Here is an 18,265-nt window from a genome sequence, read left to right as displayed (position 1 = left end):
GCTCAATCTCCCGGCCCCGGTTGCTGGCCTGTCTGCTCGCTGAGGCCCCGCGTAAGACCATGTACTGACGCCGCGCAGGGCTGGTGGGGACTCGGCTTGTCCGGGTCAGGAGCAGCCCAGTGGGCCGGCTTGAGGGGCCAGTGGGAATTTCAGGCTCTGGGATGGGGAACAGCACATCGTCATCTTTGGGAAACGCAGCAACTGCCTCCGTGAATCGGATCCAAGAAACCATTTCTAATAATCGTGTGGTGATTTTCTCCCAAACATCCTGTTCTTACTGTACAATGGCAAAAAACTTCTCCATGACATGAATGTTAACTATAAAGTGGTGGAATTGGACATGCTTGAATACAGAAGTCAGTTTCAAGACGCTCTTCACAAAATGACTGGTGAAAGAACTGTACCACGAATATTTGTCAATGGAACGTTTATTGGAGGTGCAACTGACACTCTAGGCTTCACAAAGAAGGGAAATTACTTCCACTAGTTCACCAGTGTCATTTAAAAAAAGTAAGAGGGAAGAACTTTAGTGATGGAAGTGCATACAACTTTGCTAGTAATGTATCACTATATATTTAAAATGATGTTGCCTGATAATACCTTTTAAATATTTGAAGGTGTTTTAAATATATGTATTATCTTCATGAAAAGGTTGTAAAAATAATGAACAATAAATCACTGTGGAAACAAAAATAAACAAATAAAGTTAGCTCAAGATAAGGCAAAGTAATGACCAGAACTTTATATTAGCCCAGAAGAAATGCAGAGGGTTTGTATTTGTGTGTGTGCAATAAGGAAGCACAAATCTGACTCCATATTGGATCCATTTCTTTTACTTTACCTTTCCATTGCTTTTGTTACAAAAGGGATGTGCCTATAAACTTAAATTATACACAGAGGCCCATCTCTGGGAGTCCCGCCTCCTGGGTCATGAGCATTAAGCTAGAATACCTTTGTTTAACTCACAGGAAACATCCTAACCAGGCCCATCTGTGAATGACTGCAGGGCGGAAAAATTGAACACGTTCCCGCTAGAGGCTGATGTAACTGGGAAATGTTTGACTTGACTCCCTTCTCTTTTAGTATAGAAGGACCCTGAATTCTAACTCAGGAAGGATGGGTCTTTGGGGGCACGAGCCTACCGTCTTCTGTCAGCTGGCTTTCCGAATAAAGTCACTATCCCTCAGGGCCTCCCTGGTGGTCCAGTGGCTAAGACTCCAAGTTCCCGATGAAGGGGGCCAGAGTTCGATCCCTGGTCAGGGAACTAGACCCCACATGCTGCAAATAAGAGTTTGCATGCCGCAACCAAAGACCCTGCATGTTGCAATGACGATCAAAGATTCCGAGTGCCACAACTAAGACGGCACAGTCAAAAAAATAATCAAAAATAAAGACACATGTAAGTCGCTCTTCCTTGCCCCCAAAATTTGTCTCTCGATCAGGCCTGTTGTTCAGCGAGCAGCGCGTCATCTGCACTTTCTTCCTGCCACATTCACATGCAGAAACCTTTTTTTCACGAAGAGAAATGAAACATCTTTGTACCTTTCCTCACCTCCAGACAAGCCACTCTAACAGACCAAAAGCAAACAAGCAAGTGTAATTGCATCCTTAACGTTTTGTCCTGGGTCTGCAGTGAGAAGGAAGCCTGCCCCTTGGGCAGCTGTGGCCCGCGCTGTCCTTCACAAGTGCGGAACGACACTTGTAATACTGATTCTCATACTGAATGACTGAAGGATTGCTCCAGTTGTTCGAATGATGTCATTCTGCTGCAGTTCCTCTGGCTATTTGGCTTTCATACTGCAAATGTGCTAAAAATTTAGGTCCCAGCTTGAACTTTTATTTATGCTGAGGTCAGCCGTGTGGGTTGCCTCATTATACAGAGCCTGCAGGGGCGACCCTTCTGGGCAGGCAGCCAGCACTCTCCAGTCAGCAGGAACAATTTGAGCTCAATTTACAAAGCAAAAGAGAGGGGTGGTTGATCTATAAAGACCAACTCTGCAAGAATTAGTGCAAAATGGTGATCAGTCACAGTTTGCCCATCTTCCTGAGAGAATAAAACACTCTTCAGAGATTGTATCCCTCTTCTTTCAATGAAAGCATCCACTCTTGTTCTCTTATTTAAAAAAAAAAACCAAAATTCAGACTATCAGAAGACTTATTATCTAATGTTGATAGATTCGATAGATAAAATTTAATAAAAGATTGCTTAAGGGATGCATGTAATAAGTGATTTCTATATCCTGGGGAGACTGTAAGGATAAAACATGCTGACTGCCCCCAAGGACCCCATCCAGTCTCATTCATTCACTTTTTCTTTTGACCCTTGAAAGGTGATCTGAGATTTCTAGGTCCTTTAGGTTGTTTTTGCAGGTTATGCAAGCACAGATGAACTGGGTAAAGTCAGCATTCTAGTAGTGGAATTCTGCTTCTTTGTTGCTATGGAAGACTTTCCATCCACCAGGATGTAGGCTCAAATGAGCCGTGAGCATTGCTTTTCCCTTCCTCGTCTTACTGCAGTGATGAAGCGTCTGTGTTTGGTGTCTGTATTTGTTCTCTGTTGCTTCTATAACAAGGAACCACAATGCAGTGTCATAACACAACACAAATTTATGATCTTCCAGTTTCAGAGGTCAGAAGTCCAAAGAGGGTCTTGAGAGGTGAAAATCCAGGTATTGACAAGGCTGTGTTTCTTTCCAGAGCATCTAGGGGAAGACATTTTTGTCCTTTCCAGCTTCCAGAGATTGCCCCCTTCCTCATTGGTGGTTCGCTTCCATCTTCAAAGCCAGCAATGGCCAGCCAGGTCTTTCTCAGCCTGCCCCATCATACACTGACTTTCTGCCCAGTAATTCTTCATTTAAAGAACCCGGGTGAAAAAAAAAAAAAAAAAAAGAACCCGGGTGATTACACTGGCCCACCTGCATAACCCAGGCTAACCTCTTAGGTTTAAGGTCAGCTGATGTGCAACTTGAATGCCATCTGCAAGCTTAATCCCTGCTATCGTGAGTGTAAGATGCTCAGAGTTTCCAGGGAATTATGGCACGGTGGTGCATGCCTTTGGGTGTGTTGCTCTGCTTGCTGCCGTGTCTTTGACTGTCAGGCTGTAATGAAACCATTTACAACCAGATTGCTCTCTCAGTGCTCAGTAAAGCTCTCCCTTCTTTCTCGTTTAGACACATCTGCACAGACTTCACCTTCCCAGATCGCGTGTTCCTTTCTCCCAACTCTGTTCACGCACTAGGTCCCCTCCTGAACTGCCTGCCCCCACCATCTGAATTCCTCCTCATCCTTCAATCACAAGACACCTCTTTAGTGATGGCATTTCTGACTCTTCCATGACATTTGTTCCTTCTTCCATTACAGGTCTTTCTTTACACCATTCATTTGTCTATTCACAAGTATTTATTAAGAAAAAAAAATGTATTGAGGAATACACATGTGTCAGAAGAATGAAATGCACCAGTGAACAAGATGGTAAGTCCCTGCTCCCATGTATTCCGTATTTTAGTAGTGGGGATAATACATAGGTACATAAGAGGAATAGTTTCAGGCAGTGGCAAGAATTGTGCAGCAAGGGTGGAATTAAATAGAAATTGGGCCTTTCTCCAGAAGGGGAGGACGTTGAGATACAATGTGGAGGACAGGAGTCAGCTTATGATGATCTGAGGGAAAAGTATTCCAGGCAGAAGGAAGAGCACATGTAAATGTCCTGAGTTGGGAATGAGCTTGGGAGGCTGGCAATGAGGAAAGGAGGCCAGGGAAGCGGGAAGTCAGAGAGAGCGGAAGGTGAGGTATTTTTTTATTTTTATTTTTAACATTTTGGCCATGCTGCATGGCCTGTGGGATCTTAGTTTCCTGACCAGGGATCAAACCCTTGCCTCCTGCAGTAGAAGCTAGGAGTCCTAACCACTGGACTGCCAGGGAATTCCCTAGAGTTTTAAAAAAAATAGAAACCAATAGGCTACAAAAAAAAATTCATAATGACTATAAAATAAAACTGACAATGGCTAAAACTAAACATGAAAAGATTTGTTGTTGACTCAAAAATAACAGAATTAAATCTTGGCAAAATGAAAATCTGCAAAACTTGGTTAGGCAGATGGACAAAATAAGTCATTGACAGAAATCTTAATAGTTGAAACTCTGATTGGGGAAAAAAATAATCAATGAATCAACTCTTTTAAGATTTTGAGGGAGAAATTTGATTTTTATGAAAAGAGTTCCAGCAAACAAAAGTGAAAATGGGAACAATTTGAAATAGCTTAACTTCACCATACACAAAACTGGTTAATTATTGATTAGTTCAGCAGTCAATTATTCAAATCAAGTTGGCCTAATGGATTTGTCCAGTTAATACTTTCCTGCTGAAAATTTATCAATGTCAGGATAATTCTGACTAAAATGTATTCATAAGCTTGCCAAAGAATCAACTCTCTATGGGTTTAAAGTGACTGCCATTAAAAAATCTTACGGAATAGTGCTGGGTGAAGTGAGTCACACAGAGAAGAATGGCACTCCTATGTGGAATCTAAAATAAATGATATGGATGAACTTATTTACAGAACAGGGACAGACTCACAGACATGCAGACAAACTTATGGTTCCCAAAGGAGAGGGGGCAAGGATGGAGGGATGACTTGGGAGACTGGGATGGACACACACACTGCTGTATATAGATGCTGCGATCACTCAGCTAGAGCCAGACATCCTGGGATGCAAAGTCAAGTGGGCCTTCGGAAGCATCACTGTGAACAGGGCTGATGGAGGTGATGGAATTCCAGTTGAGCTATTTCAAGTCCTAAAAGATGATGCTGTGAAAGTGCTACCCTCAATATGCCAGCAAATTTGGAAAACTCAACAGTGCCTACAGGACTGGAAAAGGTCAGTTTTCATTCCAGTCCCAAAGAAATGCAATTCCAAAGAATGCTCAAACTACCGCACAATTGCATTCATCTCACACGCTAGTAAAGTAATGTTCAAAATTCTCCAAGCCAGGCTTCAACAGTACATGAACCGTGAACTTCCAGATGTTCAAGCTGGACTAAGAAAAGGCAGAGGAACCAGAGATCAAATTACAACATCAGTTGGATCATTGAAAAAGCAAGAGAGTTCCAGGAAAACATCTGCCTTATTGACTACATCAAAGTCTTTGACTGTGTGGATCGCAACAAACTCTGGAAAATTCTTCAAGAGATGGGAATATCAGACCACCTGACCTGCCTCCTGAGAAACTTGTATGCAGGTCAGGAAGCAACAGTTAGAACTGGACATGGAACAACAGACTGGTTCCAAATCGGGAAAGGAGTACATCAAGGCTGTATATTGTCACCCTGATTATTTAACTTATATGCAGAGTACATCATCGGAAATGCCTGGCTGAATGAAGCACAAAGTGGAATCAAGATTGCTGGGAGAAATATCAATAACCTCAGATATGCAGATGACACCACCCTTATGGCAGAAAGCGAAGAAGAACTAAAGAGCCTCTTGATGAAAGTCAAAGAGGAGAGTGAAAAAGTTGGCTTAAAGGTCAACATTCAGAAAACTAAGATCATGGCATCCGGCCCCATCACTTCATGGCAAATAGATGGGGAAACAATGGAAACAGTTACAGACTTTACTTTTCTGGGCTCCAAAATCACTGCAGATGGTAACTGCAGCCATGACATTAAAAGACGCTTGCTCCTTGGAAGAAAAGTTATGACCAACCTAGACAGCATATTAAAAAGCAGAGACATTACTTTGCTGACAAAGGTCTGTCTAGTCAAGGCTATGGTTTTTCCAGTGATCATGTATGGATGTGAGAATTGGACTATAAAGAAAGCTGGCCGCCGAAAAATTGATGCTTTTGAACTGTGGTGTTGGTGAAGATTCTTGAGAGTTCCTTGGAATGCAGTCCATCCTAAAGGAAATCAGTCCTGAATATTCATTGGAAGGATTGATGCTGAAGCTGAAACTCCAATACTTTGGTCACTTGATGTGAAGAACTGACTCATTGGAAAAGACCCTGATGCTGGGAAAGATTGAAGGTGGCAGAGAAGGGGACGACAGAGGATGAGATGGTTGGATGGCATCACCGACTTGATGGACATGAGTTTGGGTAAACTCTGGGAGTTGGTGATGGACAGGGAAGCCTGGCATGCTGCAGTCCATGGGGTCGCAAAGAGTTGGACACAACTGAGCAACTGAACTGAACTGAACTGAACTGATGTATAAAATAGAGAACTAAAAGGAATCTGCTGTGTAGTACATGGAATTCTACTCATTACTCTGTTATGGCCTATATGGGAAAAATATTTTTTAAAAAGAGAGTGCATCTATGTATATGTATAACTGAATCATTTTCCGTACACCTGAAACTAACACAGCATTGTGAATTAACTTTACTCCAATAAAACTGTTTAAAAATCCCATAGGTTTCAGTACTATAAATAAAACACACAACTAAAAATGACTTACTCTATAGCACAGTGAACTCTACTCAATACTCTGTAATGACCTATACGGGAAAAGAATCTTAAAAAGAGTGGATACAGGTATACGTGTAACTGAAACACTTTGCTGTACATCTGAAACTAACACAACATTGCAAATCAACTGTACTTCAATGAACTTTTTAAAAAAAAAATCCCATAGGTTTTAAGGCTAAACTGTCAAAATCAAAATGGTAAACTCCAAAGTTTTAAAAATGTAAAAATAGATTTTAACTCATATTTTCAAGTATTTTTAATTCATATTTTTGTTATAGTACTAATAAAAATTTTGAAACATTTGTGAAAATATACAAAGTAAAAAGAAAAAATTATCCATAATATCATTGAAACAAAATGATTGTAAATCTTTTGATATATTCTCCCAATCTTTTTTATGTACACATATTTTTAAAAAATAGTTGTAATACTATTTCATAGGCAATTTTCACACTGATTTTGTCACTTAACAGTAAATTATCAATATTTTCATGTTATTATTTCACCTTCATAAACATTCTTTTTAAAGAATGAGGAGAATTCAAATTTTCTTATGTTTGGGCAGTTAAAGATTTGCCAGATTTACAGTAATATATTGTTGTTGTTCAGTCGCTCAGTTGTGCCTGACTCTTTGCGACCCCATGGACTGTAGCATGGCAGGTTTCCCTGTCCATCACCAACTCCCAGAGTTTACTCAAACTCATGTCCATTGAGTCGGTGATGCCATCCAACCACCTCCTCTTCTGTTGTCCCCTTCTCCTCCTGCCTTCACTCTTTCCCTGCATCAGGGTCTTTTCCAATGAGTTGGCTCTTCACATCAGGTGGCCAAAATATTGGAGTTTCAGCTTCAGCATCAGTCCTTCCAATGAATATTCAGGACTGATTTCCTTTAGGATGGACTCGTTGGATCTCCTTTCATTCCAAGGGGACTCTCAAGAATCTTCTCCAACACTGCAGTTCAAAAGCATCAGTTCTTTGGCACTCAGCCTTCTTTATGGTCCAACTCTCACGTCCATACATGACTACTGGGAAAGCCATAGCTTTGACTATATGGACCTTTGTTGGCATTACTATACAGTAATATATAAACAGTGCTATATATCATTTCACATAAAGATTTTTCTATTTTTAGAATAATTTCGCTAGGATTGAGTACCAGAAATGGAGTTTAGTGCCACGGCTTCTTTATTCTTTCAATTTGGAAGAAAAGAGACTGATTTTCACCAGTGATACCCTGACCATAAATGGAAACAGTGAGAAAGCAACTCAAACATCTAATAATTCAGACGTCTGTATTATTTAGCAATTACCTTGGAAGACTGTGGTGTTGAAGGGGAATTGGACAGTTTTTCATCAGTTCGTTTTAACTGAAGCATAGCTGATTTACAGTGTTGTGTTAATTACTGCTGTATAGCAAAGTGACTCAGGCATACACACATATTTACCCTTTTTCATATGCTTCTCCATTATGGTCCATCTTAAGATACTGGACAGAGTTCCCTGTGCTGTCCAGTGGGACCTGTTGTCCACCCACTCAGGCGTGTGGGTTTACATGTATATAATATACATGTAAATATTATAATAGTGTATAATAGTTTACATCTGCTAACGAAAGTTCTTGTTTTCAAAGCAACTTTTATTTTCATCAAACTAATGAATTCACCTATTTTAAGAAATCACATGGCCCTACCGGGCTTATGATAAATAACAGGAGTACCCTGCCCTATCCTCCCCATCCTTCAGTCCCCAGCTTTCAGCCTTTCAGTATCTCCTTAGTATTTCTAAATGATACCCTTATAATGCTATTTCTTTTACTCACAAGTTTCAGGCATTATCTATTGACTTTCTATTGAATTGGCCAAAACGTTTGTACAGGTTTGTTTTGTTTTGTTTCTGTAAAGATGAGAATTAAATAAATAACACTTCTCTATCACACATATTTCTTCCTCCTGTACCTTGACATGTCTGGGTCTTCTCCTCCCCCCAACCCAACACACACATAATACACTCCTCTTCCCTCCATCCTCCTAATCTATGTTATACCACCTTAGTAACCTTCTAGAGAAGATGTCTAGAAAGGGAGTTTTGGGAAAATTTATCTGTCTTAAATTATCTTTATCCTACCCTTGCATGTGACTGATGGTTCAGTTGGGTTTTGCGGTAAAGTATTTTTATTTCAAAATTGGAAGGCATTCCTCAGGCGTTCAATGCCATTGTTGAGAAGTCTCATGATAGTCTGATTTCTATGTGATCATATTGCATGTGATTTGATCTTTCTTTCTGGGTGTTTTTTATTATTCTTTCTTTGTCTCTGATGTTTTGAAATTTCACCATGATGTGCCTTGAAGTTAATTTTTTTTTTCATTACCTGTGCAGCAAATCTGTGACTATTCTAATCTGGAAACTCATGTAATTCCAGGAAAATTCTCTGGAATTATTTCTTTGATCATTTTCTTTCCAGAACTCCTACTACATCTCCTGGATTAATCTTTTTTTAAGATTTTTTTTTTTAATTGCAGGATAATTCCTTTACAGTATTGTGTTGATTTAAATTGCAGGATAATTCCTTTATAGTATTGTGTTGATTTCTGCCAAACGATGTGGACTATTTTTAAAGTCTGTATTTAATTTGTTACAATATTGCTCTGTTTCATGTCTTGGTTTTTCGGCTGCTAGGCATGTGGGATCTTGGCTCCCCAACCAGAGACAAAACTCTTGCACTGGAAAGTGAAGTCTCAACCACTGGACAGCCAGAGAAGGCCCTCCTGGATTAATCTTTACGTTTTTAAAAAAACTGCTTGTAATGTCCATTTTTTAAAAAATTTCTGTTCTGCATAACTGGTTCTTTGCTTTCTAATTTTTCCAATAAATTTTTATATATTGTCTTTATTACTCAATAATTCTTGCTTTTTCTGTGTTTCTTTTTTGTAGCATCCTAGTTCATGGGTGCTCTATCTTCTCTTCTCTCTCCTATAATAAAGAGTGCTTTTCTTGCTTCTTGTATTGTTCTTAGTTTCTATTTCCTTTCCATATGGTAGCCTCTTCCCTCAAAAGTCTGGTGATCCACTGTTCTCTGTTTATATCTGAGTGAAGCGTTAGAAAGCTGATTGGACGCGCGCGCGCGCGCGCGCGCGCGCGCGCGTGTGTGTGTGTGTGTGTGTGTGTGTGTGTGTGTTGTGTGTTGGGAAGCTCTAGGGAGCGGCACTGATTGTTATAAAGCCTCACTGGAGGGTGGGACCTGGGTGGGACCTACTGCTTCACTTATGTAAAGGTTGAACCAATCCCATTGTTTTCAGTTTCATATTCACCGTGGACTCAAAGATTTCCTTTGGAAATCCCCAGCTGTTGGTTCTACTGCTCACAGTGTGTGCGCTCAGTCGTGTCTGACTCTGTGCAACCCCATGGACTGCAGCCCGCCAGGCTCCTCTGTCCATGGGATTCTCCAGGCAAGAATACTGGAGTGGGTTGCCATTTCCTTCTCTGGGGGATCTTCTCGACCCAGGGATCGGATCACAGTCTCTTACGTCTCCTGGATTGGCAGGCGGGTTCTTTACCACTAGCGCCACCTGGGAAGCCTGTTGGCTCTACGGGGTGGTGTTTATTTATCTACAGGTCTGTTAGGTCCCTGTGACGTTAGGGGAATTTGAACATGTACGAATTTTCAGTGTTCTGATCTGCTGATTGCCCCCTTTATTAATCAGTCATCAGCTGCTGAGTAGCCAATTACCCTAAGACTTACCAGCTTAAATGACGACATTTATTATCTCACATTCCTGTGAGTCAGACATCTGCATGCAGCTTAGCCGGGTTCTCTGCATCAGGGTCTCCACCGGCTGCAATCAAGGTGCTGGGTGTGGCTGAAGTCATCTCCAGGCACAGCTGGGGGAAGGATCCGCTCTGACCTCACGCACTGCTTGTTGGCAGGATCCAATTCCTTGCTGGTTGTTGTTTGGCCAGCAAGTTCTTGACCACAGGAGTCTCTCCATAGGGCAGCTCCTAACATAGCTAACCACTGATTGGGGTGAGCAGGTAAGAAGAGCTGGAAAGAGAGAGTGTGAGGAAGATATGTTCAGTCTTGCAAGACAGAATCTCAGCAGCGGCATCCATTACTTTGTCATATTCTATTCTTTTTATTTTATAGTGAAGTACAGTTGATTTACAATGCTGTGTTAGTTTCAGGTGTACGACAAAGTGAGTCAGTTACACATATACATGTGTCCACTCTTTTTTAAGTTTTTTTTCCCCATTTTGGTTACTACAGAATATTGAGCAGAGTTTCCTGTGCTATATATAGTAGGTTGGCTATCTATTTTTTATATAGTAGTGTTTGTATGTTAACTCCAAATTCCCAACTTATCCCTTCTGCGTATTCTATTTTTATTTTTTTTTTAAGATTCTTTTTTAATGTGGGCCATTTTAAAAGGCCTTATTAAATCTGTTACAGCACTGTCTCTGTGTCATGTTTCTGTTCTTTGGGGTGTGAGGCATGAAGGATCTTCACTCCCCAACCAAGGATTAAACCCACACCCCCTGCATTGGAAGAAGTCTTAGCCACTGGACCTCCAGGGAATTCCTGTGGTATTCTATTTTTAGAAGCAAGTCACTCCGTCCAGTTCACAGTACTGGACAGGAAGGTTGGATTACACAAGGGGGTAAATACCAGGAGGCGGGGATCACCGGGGACTATCTTAGAAGGCTGCCTATCCCATCCCTACGGAGAGCGCTTCTGCTGCAAAATCTCTGCTTCCTGGAGCAGAGGGCCAGCTTCCCCAGCTTCACTGAGCTCGTGAGTCACCGGGAGCCCTTGTTAGCACGTGGCCCCTGATCCAGTAACTGGAGAGGGGGTGGGGTGCTGCAGTTCTTCCTGGCGGCCAGGCGGGCCCAGTAGTTATAGTTCTCGGGCTCTAGAGGGCAGGCTCAGTAGTTGAGGCGCATGGGTTTAGTTGCTCTGCGGCATGCAGGATCTTCTCAGATCAGGGATCAAACCTGTGTCTCCTGCATTAGCAGGTGAGTTCTTCACCACCGAACCACCAGGGAAGACCTAGAGCTATATTTTGTACCTGATGTTTTTGCTTTCTTCACCCCTACCCCAGGAAAAAATATTGTAGGTTATTTTTCTGTTATTTTTAATTTATTTTTTACTGAAGTGTAGTTGATTTACAATGTTGTGCTCCTGTCTGCTGTACTGCAAAGTGACGCAGTTTTATACATATGTACTTTTTTATCCTCTGTTCCATGATGATTATCACGGGATATTGAATACACTTCCCTGTGCTATACAGTAGGACCTTGTTGTTTATCCATTCTGTATGTAAAAGTTCATATCTACTAACCCCGAACTCCCAATTCATCCCTCTCCTGCTCCCTTACTGTAGGTTTTTTTCTTTTCAAACTATGATAGAGAGTACTGAAGATGATTGGGCATTTTTATTTATTGAACTATCATGCAACTTTTTCTTATTTTTAAAAAATCTGTTTAGTGTGTTATTAAATCAAAATTCAACTAGGGTATCCAGATAGCATTAGATATTTTCCGACTGTGTTCAATGAGGTCTCTTGGCCAGATGACTTCTGCTGAGGATGGTCTTGGATTTTTCTGTAATGCTGTATAGATTACACCCATTATGTGTGGATCACACTCTTCCTACCAGATTCTTCCCTGAGGGAGCTCTCCCATTCCAATACCATCAGACATTATTTTGTTAAATATTTACTTAGTTATTTGACTGTGTCGGATCTCAGTTGTGGCATACGGGGTCTTCATTCTGTCATGTGGGATCTAACCTCAAAAACTGAGCCATTATTTGGAGTGGGAGTCTTTCCATGCCCACGTGTTACCTGATTCATTCCTTTCTCTTTACACTGAGCCTTAGAAAATGCCGCCAGGCAGAGGTTGTGGAAATGTTCATCTTGAGAAGTACAGTGTCTTAAAGATGACACTTGGAACATGGTCCTCAAGTCAAGGTGGACTGTGTGTGTCACTGTTCCCAGTCTGAGTGACGATAGCTGCACAATAGTTTCCATCCCACATGCTACTCACAACAGGACCTTGATGTTCCTCTTATGAAGAGGTGAAGTGTGTGTGCTGGTCCTTCAAATCTGGGTGTGCTCCTGACTTCCTTTGTAACTAAAAATGCAGCAAAATTGGTGCCGCGTGACTTCTGAGGCTCAGACAGAACAGGTGATGTACCTTCTGCCCTGTTCTCTGAAGCACTTCTGCTGGAGCCCTGAGCGGCCCGACGGGCGGGATGCCCAGTAACCCCCAAAGAGAGAGGCCGGGTTGGGCCTCAGGCCCTGCCTACTGTCTGACTGTCATGAATGACAGCCCCTGAGCCGGAAACGCCCAGCCAGGAGGCCCTCCCTGCAAGTCCTGACCCACAGGAGCCATCCAAGGTCATGAAGTGATTGCTCCGTTTAAAATCACTAAGTTTCGAGGGGCTTTTTTACACTGAGGGAGCAACCAGCATACTCCCTGGAGGAGGAAAGGATGAATTAAAGCATTATCAGTGTGTGTGTGGGGGGCGGTCCTTAGCCACCAGCAGGAAAGACAGGCTCTGGCCAACCAAAGCAAACTTAACAAGATGTATGCCCTGCTCCAGGGGATCTTCCTGACCCAGGAATCAAACCAGCATCTCCTGAATCTCCTGAATTGCAGGGACATTCTTTACTCATAGAACCATCTGGGATGCCTCTAACAAGATACACGTCGAAACTAAGAAGTTAGAAAAAGCAGATGAAAATAGAACAGAAGGAGGGCAACCAAAACAAAGAGCAGAAATTAGAGTAGAACTGAAGACAAATACTGTATAGTGAATCAATAAAGCCCCAAATCGAGCCTTTGAAAAAACCAGTTAAGTAGATACGCTTCTAGTAGGACTAATTCGGGGGGGGAAAAAAGCACAAACAAACAAAATTAAGAATGAGAAACTACAAAATTGATGGAGGTTTAAAAGATTATAAATAATGAACAACTTTAAATTTGAAAACCTAAATAAATTTGAAACCAAACATCATAGACAAATTCCTAGAATAATAATTCCTCCCACTGACTCAGGAAGAATAAGAAAGTCTCTAAGACTGTAATGAGGGATGTGGTCACCATGAGTTACATGTGGCTTTTGACCCTTGAAACATAGCTAGTGACACTGAGGGACTGAACTTTATATTTTATCTTAACTAACTTAAATTTAAAAACTTGAACAGCGTAGAGTACTTCTCTGTTCAACACAAACTTGACTGTTTTGGTAGACTGTATTTTGCTTTATTGCATCTCATAAGATATTGTTACTGTATTGGAGTGTGTTAGGTATGCACCTCATTTCTAGGATTGTGTGTAAACACTTCACTCATCTTGGTGTCAGTGGATTAATTCAGCTTGAGTGATTTTTTTCTATGCATAGATGTAATATTGTAATGTCTTTAACTGAATATTTTATGAAGATATAAAATGAGAAGACATGATTTACATAGTGATGACACCTACTAATGCTCAAAATTCTCCAAGCCAGGCTTCAACAATATGTGAACCGTGAACTTCCAGATGTTCAAGCTGGTTTTAGAAAAGGCAGAGGAACCAGAGATCAAATTGCCAACATTTGCTGGATCATGGAAAAAGCAAGAGAGTTCCAGAAAAACATCTATTTCTGCTTTATTGACTATGCCAAAGCCTTTGACTATATGGATCACAATAAACTGGAAAATTCTGAAAGAGATGGGAATACCAAACCACCTGACCTGCCTCTAGAGAAAGCTGTATGCAGGTCAGGAAGCACCAGTTAGAACTGGACATGGAACAGCAGACTGGTTCCAAATAGGAAAAGGAGTACATCAAGGCTGTATAATGTCACTCTGCTTATTTAACTTATATGCAGAGTACATCATGAGAAATGCTGGACTGGAAGAAGCACAAGCTGGAATCAAGATTGCCGGGAGAAATATCAATAACCTCAGGTATGCAGATGACTCTACCCTTATGGCAGAAAGTGAAAAAGAACTAAAGAGCCTCTTGATGAAAGTGAAAAAGGAGAGTGAAAAAGTTGGCTTAAAGCTCAACATTCAGAAAACAAAGATCATGGCATCTGGTCCCATCACTTCATGGGAAATAGATGGGGAAACAGTGGAAACAGTGGCAGACTTTATTTTTGGGGGCTCCAAAATCACTGCAGATGGTGACAGCAGCCATGAAATAAAAAGACGCTTACTCCTTGGAAGAAAAGTTATGACCAACCTAGACAGCATATTAAAAAGCAGAGACATTACTTTGCTGACAAAGGTCTATCTAGTCAAGGCTATGTTTTTTCCAGTAGTCATGTATGGATGTGAGAGTTGGACTATAAAGAAAGCTGAGCACGGAAGAATTGATACTTTTGAACTGTGGTGTTGGAGAAGACTCTTGAGTCCCTTGGACTGCAAGGAGATCCAACCAGTCCATCCTAAAGGGAATCAGTCCTGAATATTCATTGAAGGACTAATGCTGAAGCTGAAACTCCAATACTTTAGCCACCTGATGCGAATAACTGACTCATTGGAAAACGCCCTGATGCTGGGAAAGATTGAAGGCAGGAGGAGAAGGGGATGACAGAGGATGAGATGGTTGGGTGGCATCACCAACTCAATGCACACGAGTTTGAGTAAACTCCGGGAGTTGGTGATGGACAGGGAAGCCTGGTATGCTGCAGTTCATGGGGTCTGCAAAGAGTTGGACACAACTGAGCAATTGAACTGAACTGAAACCTATGTAAATCATCATTGGTCATTAAGTTGAAATGTTTATTATTTATGTATCATATAATAAAATTATGCTTCTAGTTAAAAAATAAGTATAGAAAAATTTTTGTTTACAATAGAGGCATGATTCGGCTATGACTCTAGAAGTCAGTGCTGTGACCAGAGCAGTAAAGAAAAATAAAGGCCTCAAGAAATTACATCACAGCTATCATGAGGTTGAATAGCAATTGCAATTTGCTGTGAGCAGAGGAAACCGCCAAAGCTGTCTGTTGATATCTGATGATGTCGCTATTCTGTGACTTACGTGCTGTGTGTGTTTGTGTTTTAAACATTTCTCTGTTTTCATTTCTAATAGATGGATAGGACAAATATAGTCCATGAAAAAGTGCTCCGTTGTTTTCAATAATTTAAGAGTGTAGAAGAAATGGCAACCCACTCCAGTGTGCTTGCCTGGAGAATCCCATGGACAAGGATCCTGGTGGGCCATAGTCCATGGATCACAAAGAGTCGGACACGACTGAGCGACTAACACATACTACGGGGTTCTGAGATGAAAATGTTTGAGAGCTGCTGACTTAGGGCACAGAGAAGGCAAAGATAAGGTGGAGAGTTACTGAGGTGTTGGGAGCCAGCAGGGTTCATTAGAACAGTTGAAAATGAGGAAAACACAAGACATTTCTAATTGGCCTTAACTATTAGGAGACTTCATCTTGTTTCCTTTCCCTGTCTCCTCCTGTCTCTCCTGCAGCCAGGTCCTCACAGGAAGGGCCCTGCTTGGCCTGCTGTACTGAGTTTGGGATCAGAGGACTCTAATGTTAGGCTTGGTGTTGCTGTTTAGTCACTAAGTCGTGACTGACTCTGTGACCCATGGACTGTAGTCCGCCAGACCCCTCTGTCCATGGGATTCTCCAGGCAAGAATACTGGAGAGGGTTGCCATTTCCTTCTCCAGGGGATCTTCCTTACTGAGGGATCGAACCTGCATCTTCAGCTTTGACAGGTGGGTTCTTTACCACGGAGCCTCCAGGGAAGCCCGATTTAGGCTCCCCACTCCTTTATCTGAATCCAGACTGAATGGTCCTGTGTGCAGTTCCCAGGGCCGCAGTGTGAGTGGAAGATAAGGGTTGATGAGGTGATTTTCTCAGGAAATCTGCGTCTTTTAACAGATGATGTTTGAAGACACAAGTCACTTCGTTCAAGAAAGTGATTATTTTTATCAGATGAAAGAGAAAAGAGGAGTAGGTAGAAACCCACTCTGAATAGTCTGGGAATTCCTGTGGACTGAGTCACAGACTCCATAGGGTTAAAAACAGAGGCTCCTTAGAAGGACAGCAGCAAAAGGCGGTCTCCGCGGCAGCTCTGGAACTCTGGGGCCCGTCCCTGCTGGCGCCGCTGCGCCCCTCCCCTGGCTCTGAGGGGCCCCACACGACTCCAGGGGCCAGTGGTGTGGCCGTGACCGACCAGGGCCATCCATAGCTTTGCAGGCTCTGACAGTTAACCAGCAAGCCGCACAGGACGGAGGCCACTTTAAGAGATGGAAGGCTTGAAGATAACAGATTTTATTTCATAGGCATTATCGTGGAAGAGAGAGTCTATCTCCATTCTTCTTTTCCAACTTAACTGGCAGCAGCTTCTCTGTCATTGTTTTGTTTTAACTGGAGGACAATTGCTTTACAGGGTTGTGCTGGTTTCTGCCTGCAACAACCCCCATCAGCCATCCTCCCTGCTGAGCCTCCCTCCCCTCCTGCACCCCGCCCTCTGATCATCACAGAGCACCAGGCGGGCCTCCCTGATGCACAGCGACTTCTCACCAGCTATCTGTTCGACACATGATCGTGTATGGATGTCACCGCCGCTTTCTTCATTCATCCCCCTCTCTCTTCAAAATATACTCTACCTTTTAGAGCAGTTGCAGGTTCACAGCAATGTTGAATGACGAGTACAGAGTTCCCATAGACGTTCTGTCCCCTGACACACACACATCCTTCCCCACGACCAACATCCCACAGCAGAGGGGTACATTTGTTACCACTGGTGAACCTCTGTTGACACATCTGAAGTTCACAGCTTATATTAGGGTTCCCATTAGAGGTGAAGAATCCACCTGCCAATGCAGGAGACATAAGAGATGCTGGTTCAATCCCTGGATCAGGAAGATCCCCTGGAGGAGGGCATGACAACCTGCTCCAGTATTCTTGCCTGGAGAACCCCATGGACAGAGGAGCCTGGCGGGCTACAGTCTATGGGGTCACAGAGTCAGACACGACTCAGGGAAACAAAAACAACAAAGGTCCTGGAACTGGTGCCTGGAGGACACTGAGGGAACCATACAGCAGGGCCTTTTCAGAGTGGTGTCTTCTCTGTGATTTCTGCCTTCTGCACTGTTTGGGTCAGCTTAATTTTACCCATGCAGAAGCAGATGGTGGTTGATACAGAAAATGAACAAGCCAGCTATAAAATGTAGCCTGGAGAAGTCTTGCTCCAGCATCAGAGGGTGATAAAGCCCTGAGGTAGGGAAGGAAAGAGGGCCCCATTGTGTAGAGAGCTGTGTAGAGTGCTGGGGAGGGGGCTCACAGTTTGTGCAGAGTTTTGCAGGGCAGTTTAAGGCACTGGATTAAAAAAAAAAAAAAAAGCAATAGGAAGCTATTGAAGGGTTCTGAGCAGAGTACATAGATCTCATTTACATAAAAAAATAACACTCCAACTGGGGAGAAGTGGTTGTAGGTGGATACAGGAGTTGTTCCTCTGTTAGGGAACTATTACAGTAGCCCAGGCAAGAGATGATGGTGGTTTGATGCCGAGTAATATCCATGCTGATGGTGAGAAGTATTAAAACTGAATGTAGAATACCACAGAGGGCTTTCCAGGTGGTTCACTGGGAATGAATCCGCCTGCCAATGCAGGAGACAGGAGTTTGATCCCTGGGTAGGGAAGATCTCCTGGAGAAGGGAATGGCAACTCACTCTGGTATTCTGGCCTGAAGAATCCCATAGACAGAGGAGCCTGGTGGGCTACAGTCCATGGGGTTGCAAAGTGCTGGACATGACTTAGCGACATGATTTATCCACTAAAC

General features: G+C 42.4%; 1 pseudogene; it reads left to right on the top strand.

Moving 5' to 3' along the window:
- Positions 1–161: 161 nt before the first annotated feature.
- LOC133050553 (glutaredoxin-2, mitochondrial-like) lies at positions 162–12,726 on the top strand (annotated as a pseudogene).
- The last annotated feature ends 5,539 nt before the right edge of the window (positions 12,727–18,265 follow it).

This window comes from Dama dama, chromosome 32, assembly GCF_033118175.1.
Source record: "Dama dama isolate Ldn47 chromosome 32, ASM3311817v1, whole genome shotgun sequence".
NCBI lineage: Eukaryota > Metazoa > Chordata > Mammalia > Artiodactyla > Cervidae > Dama > Dama dama.
The sequence above is the reverse complement of the archived record's forward strand: the minus strand, read 5'-3'. Positions and strand labels throughout refer to the sequence as shown.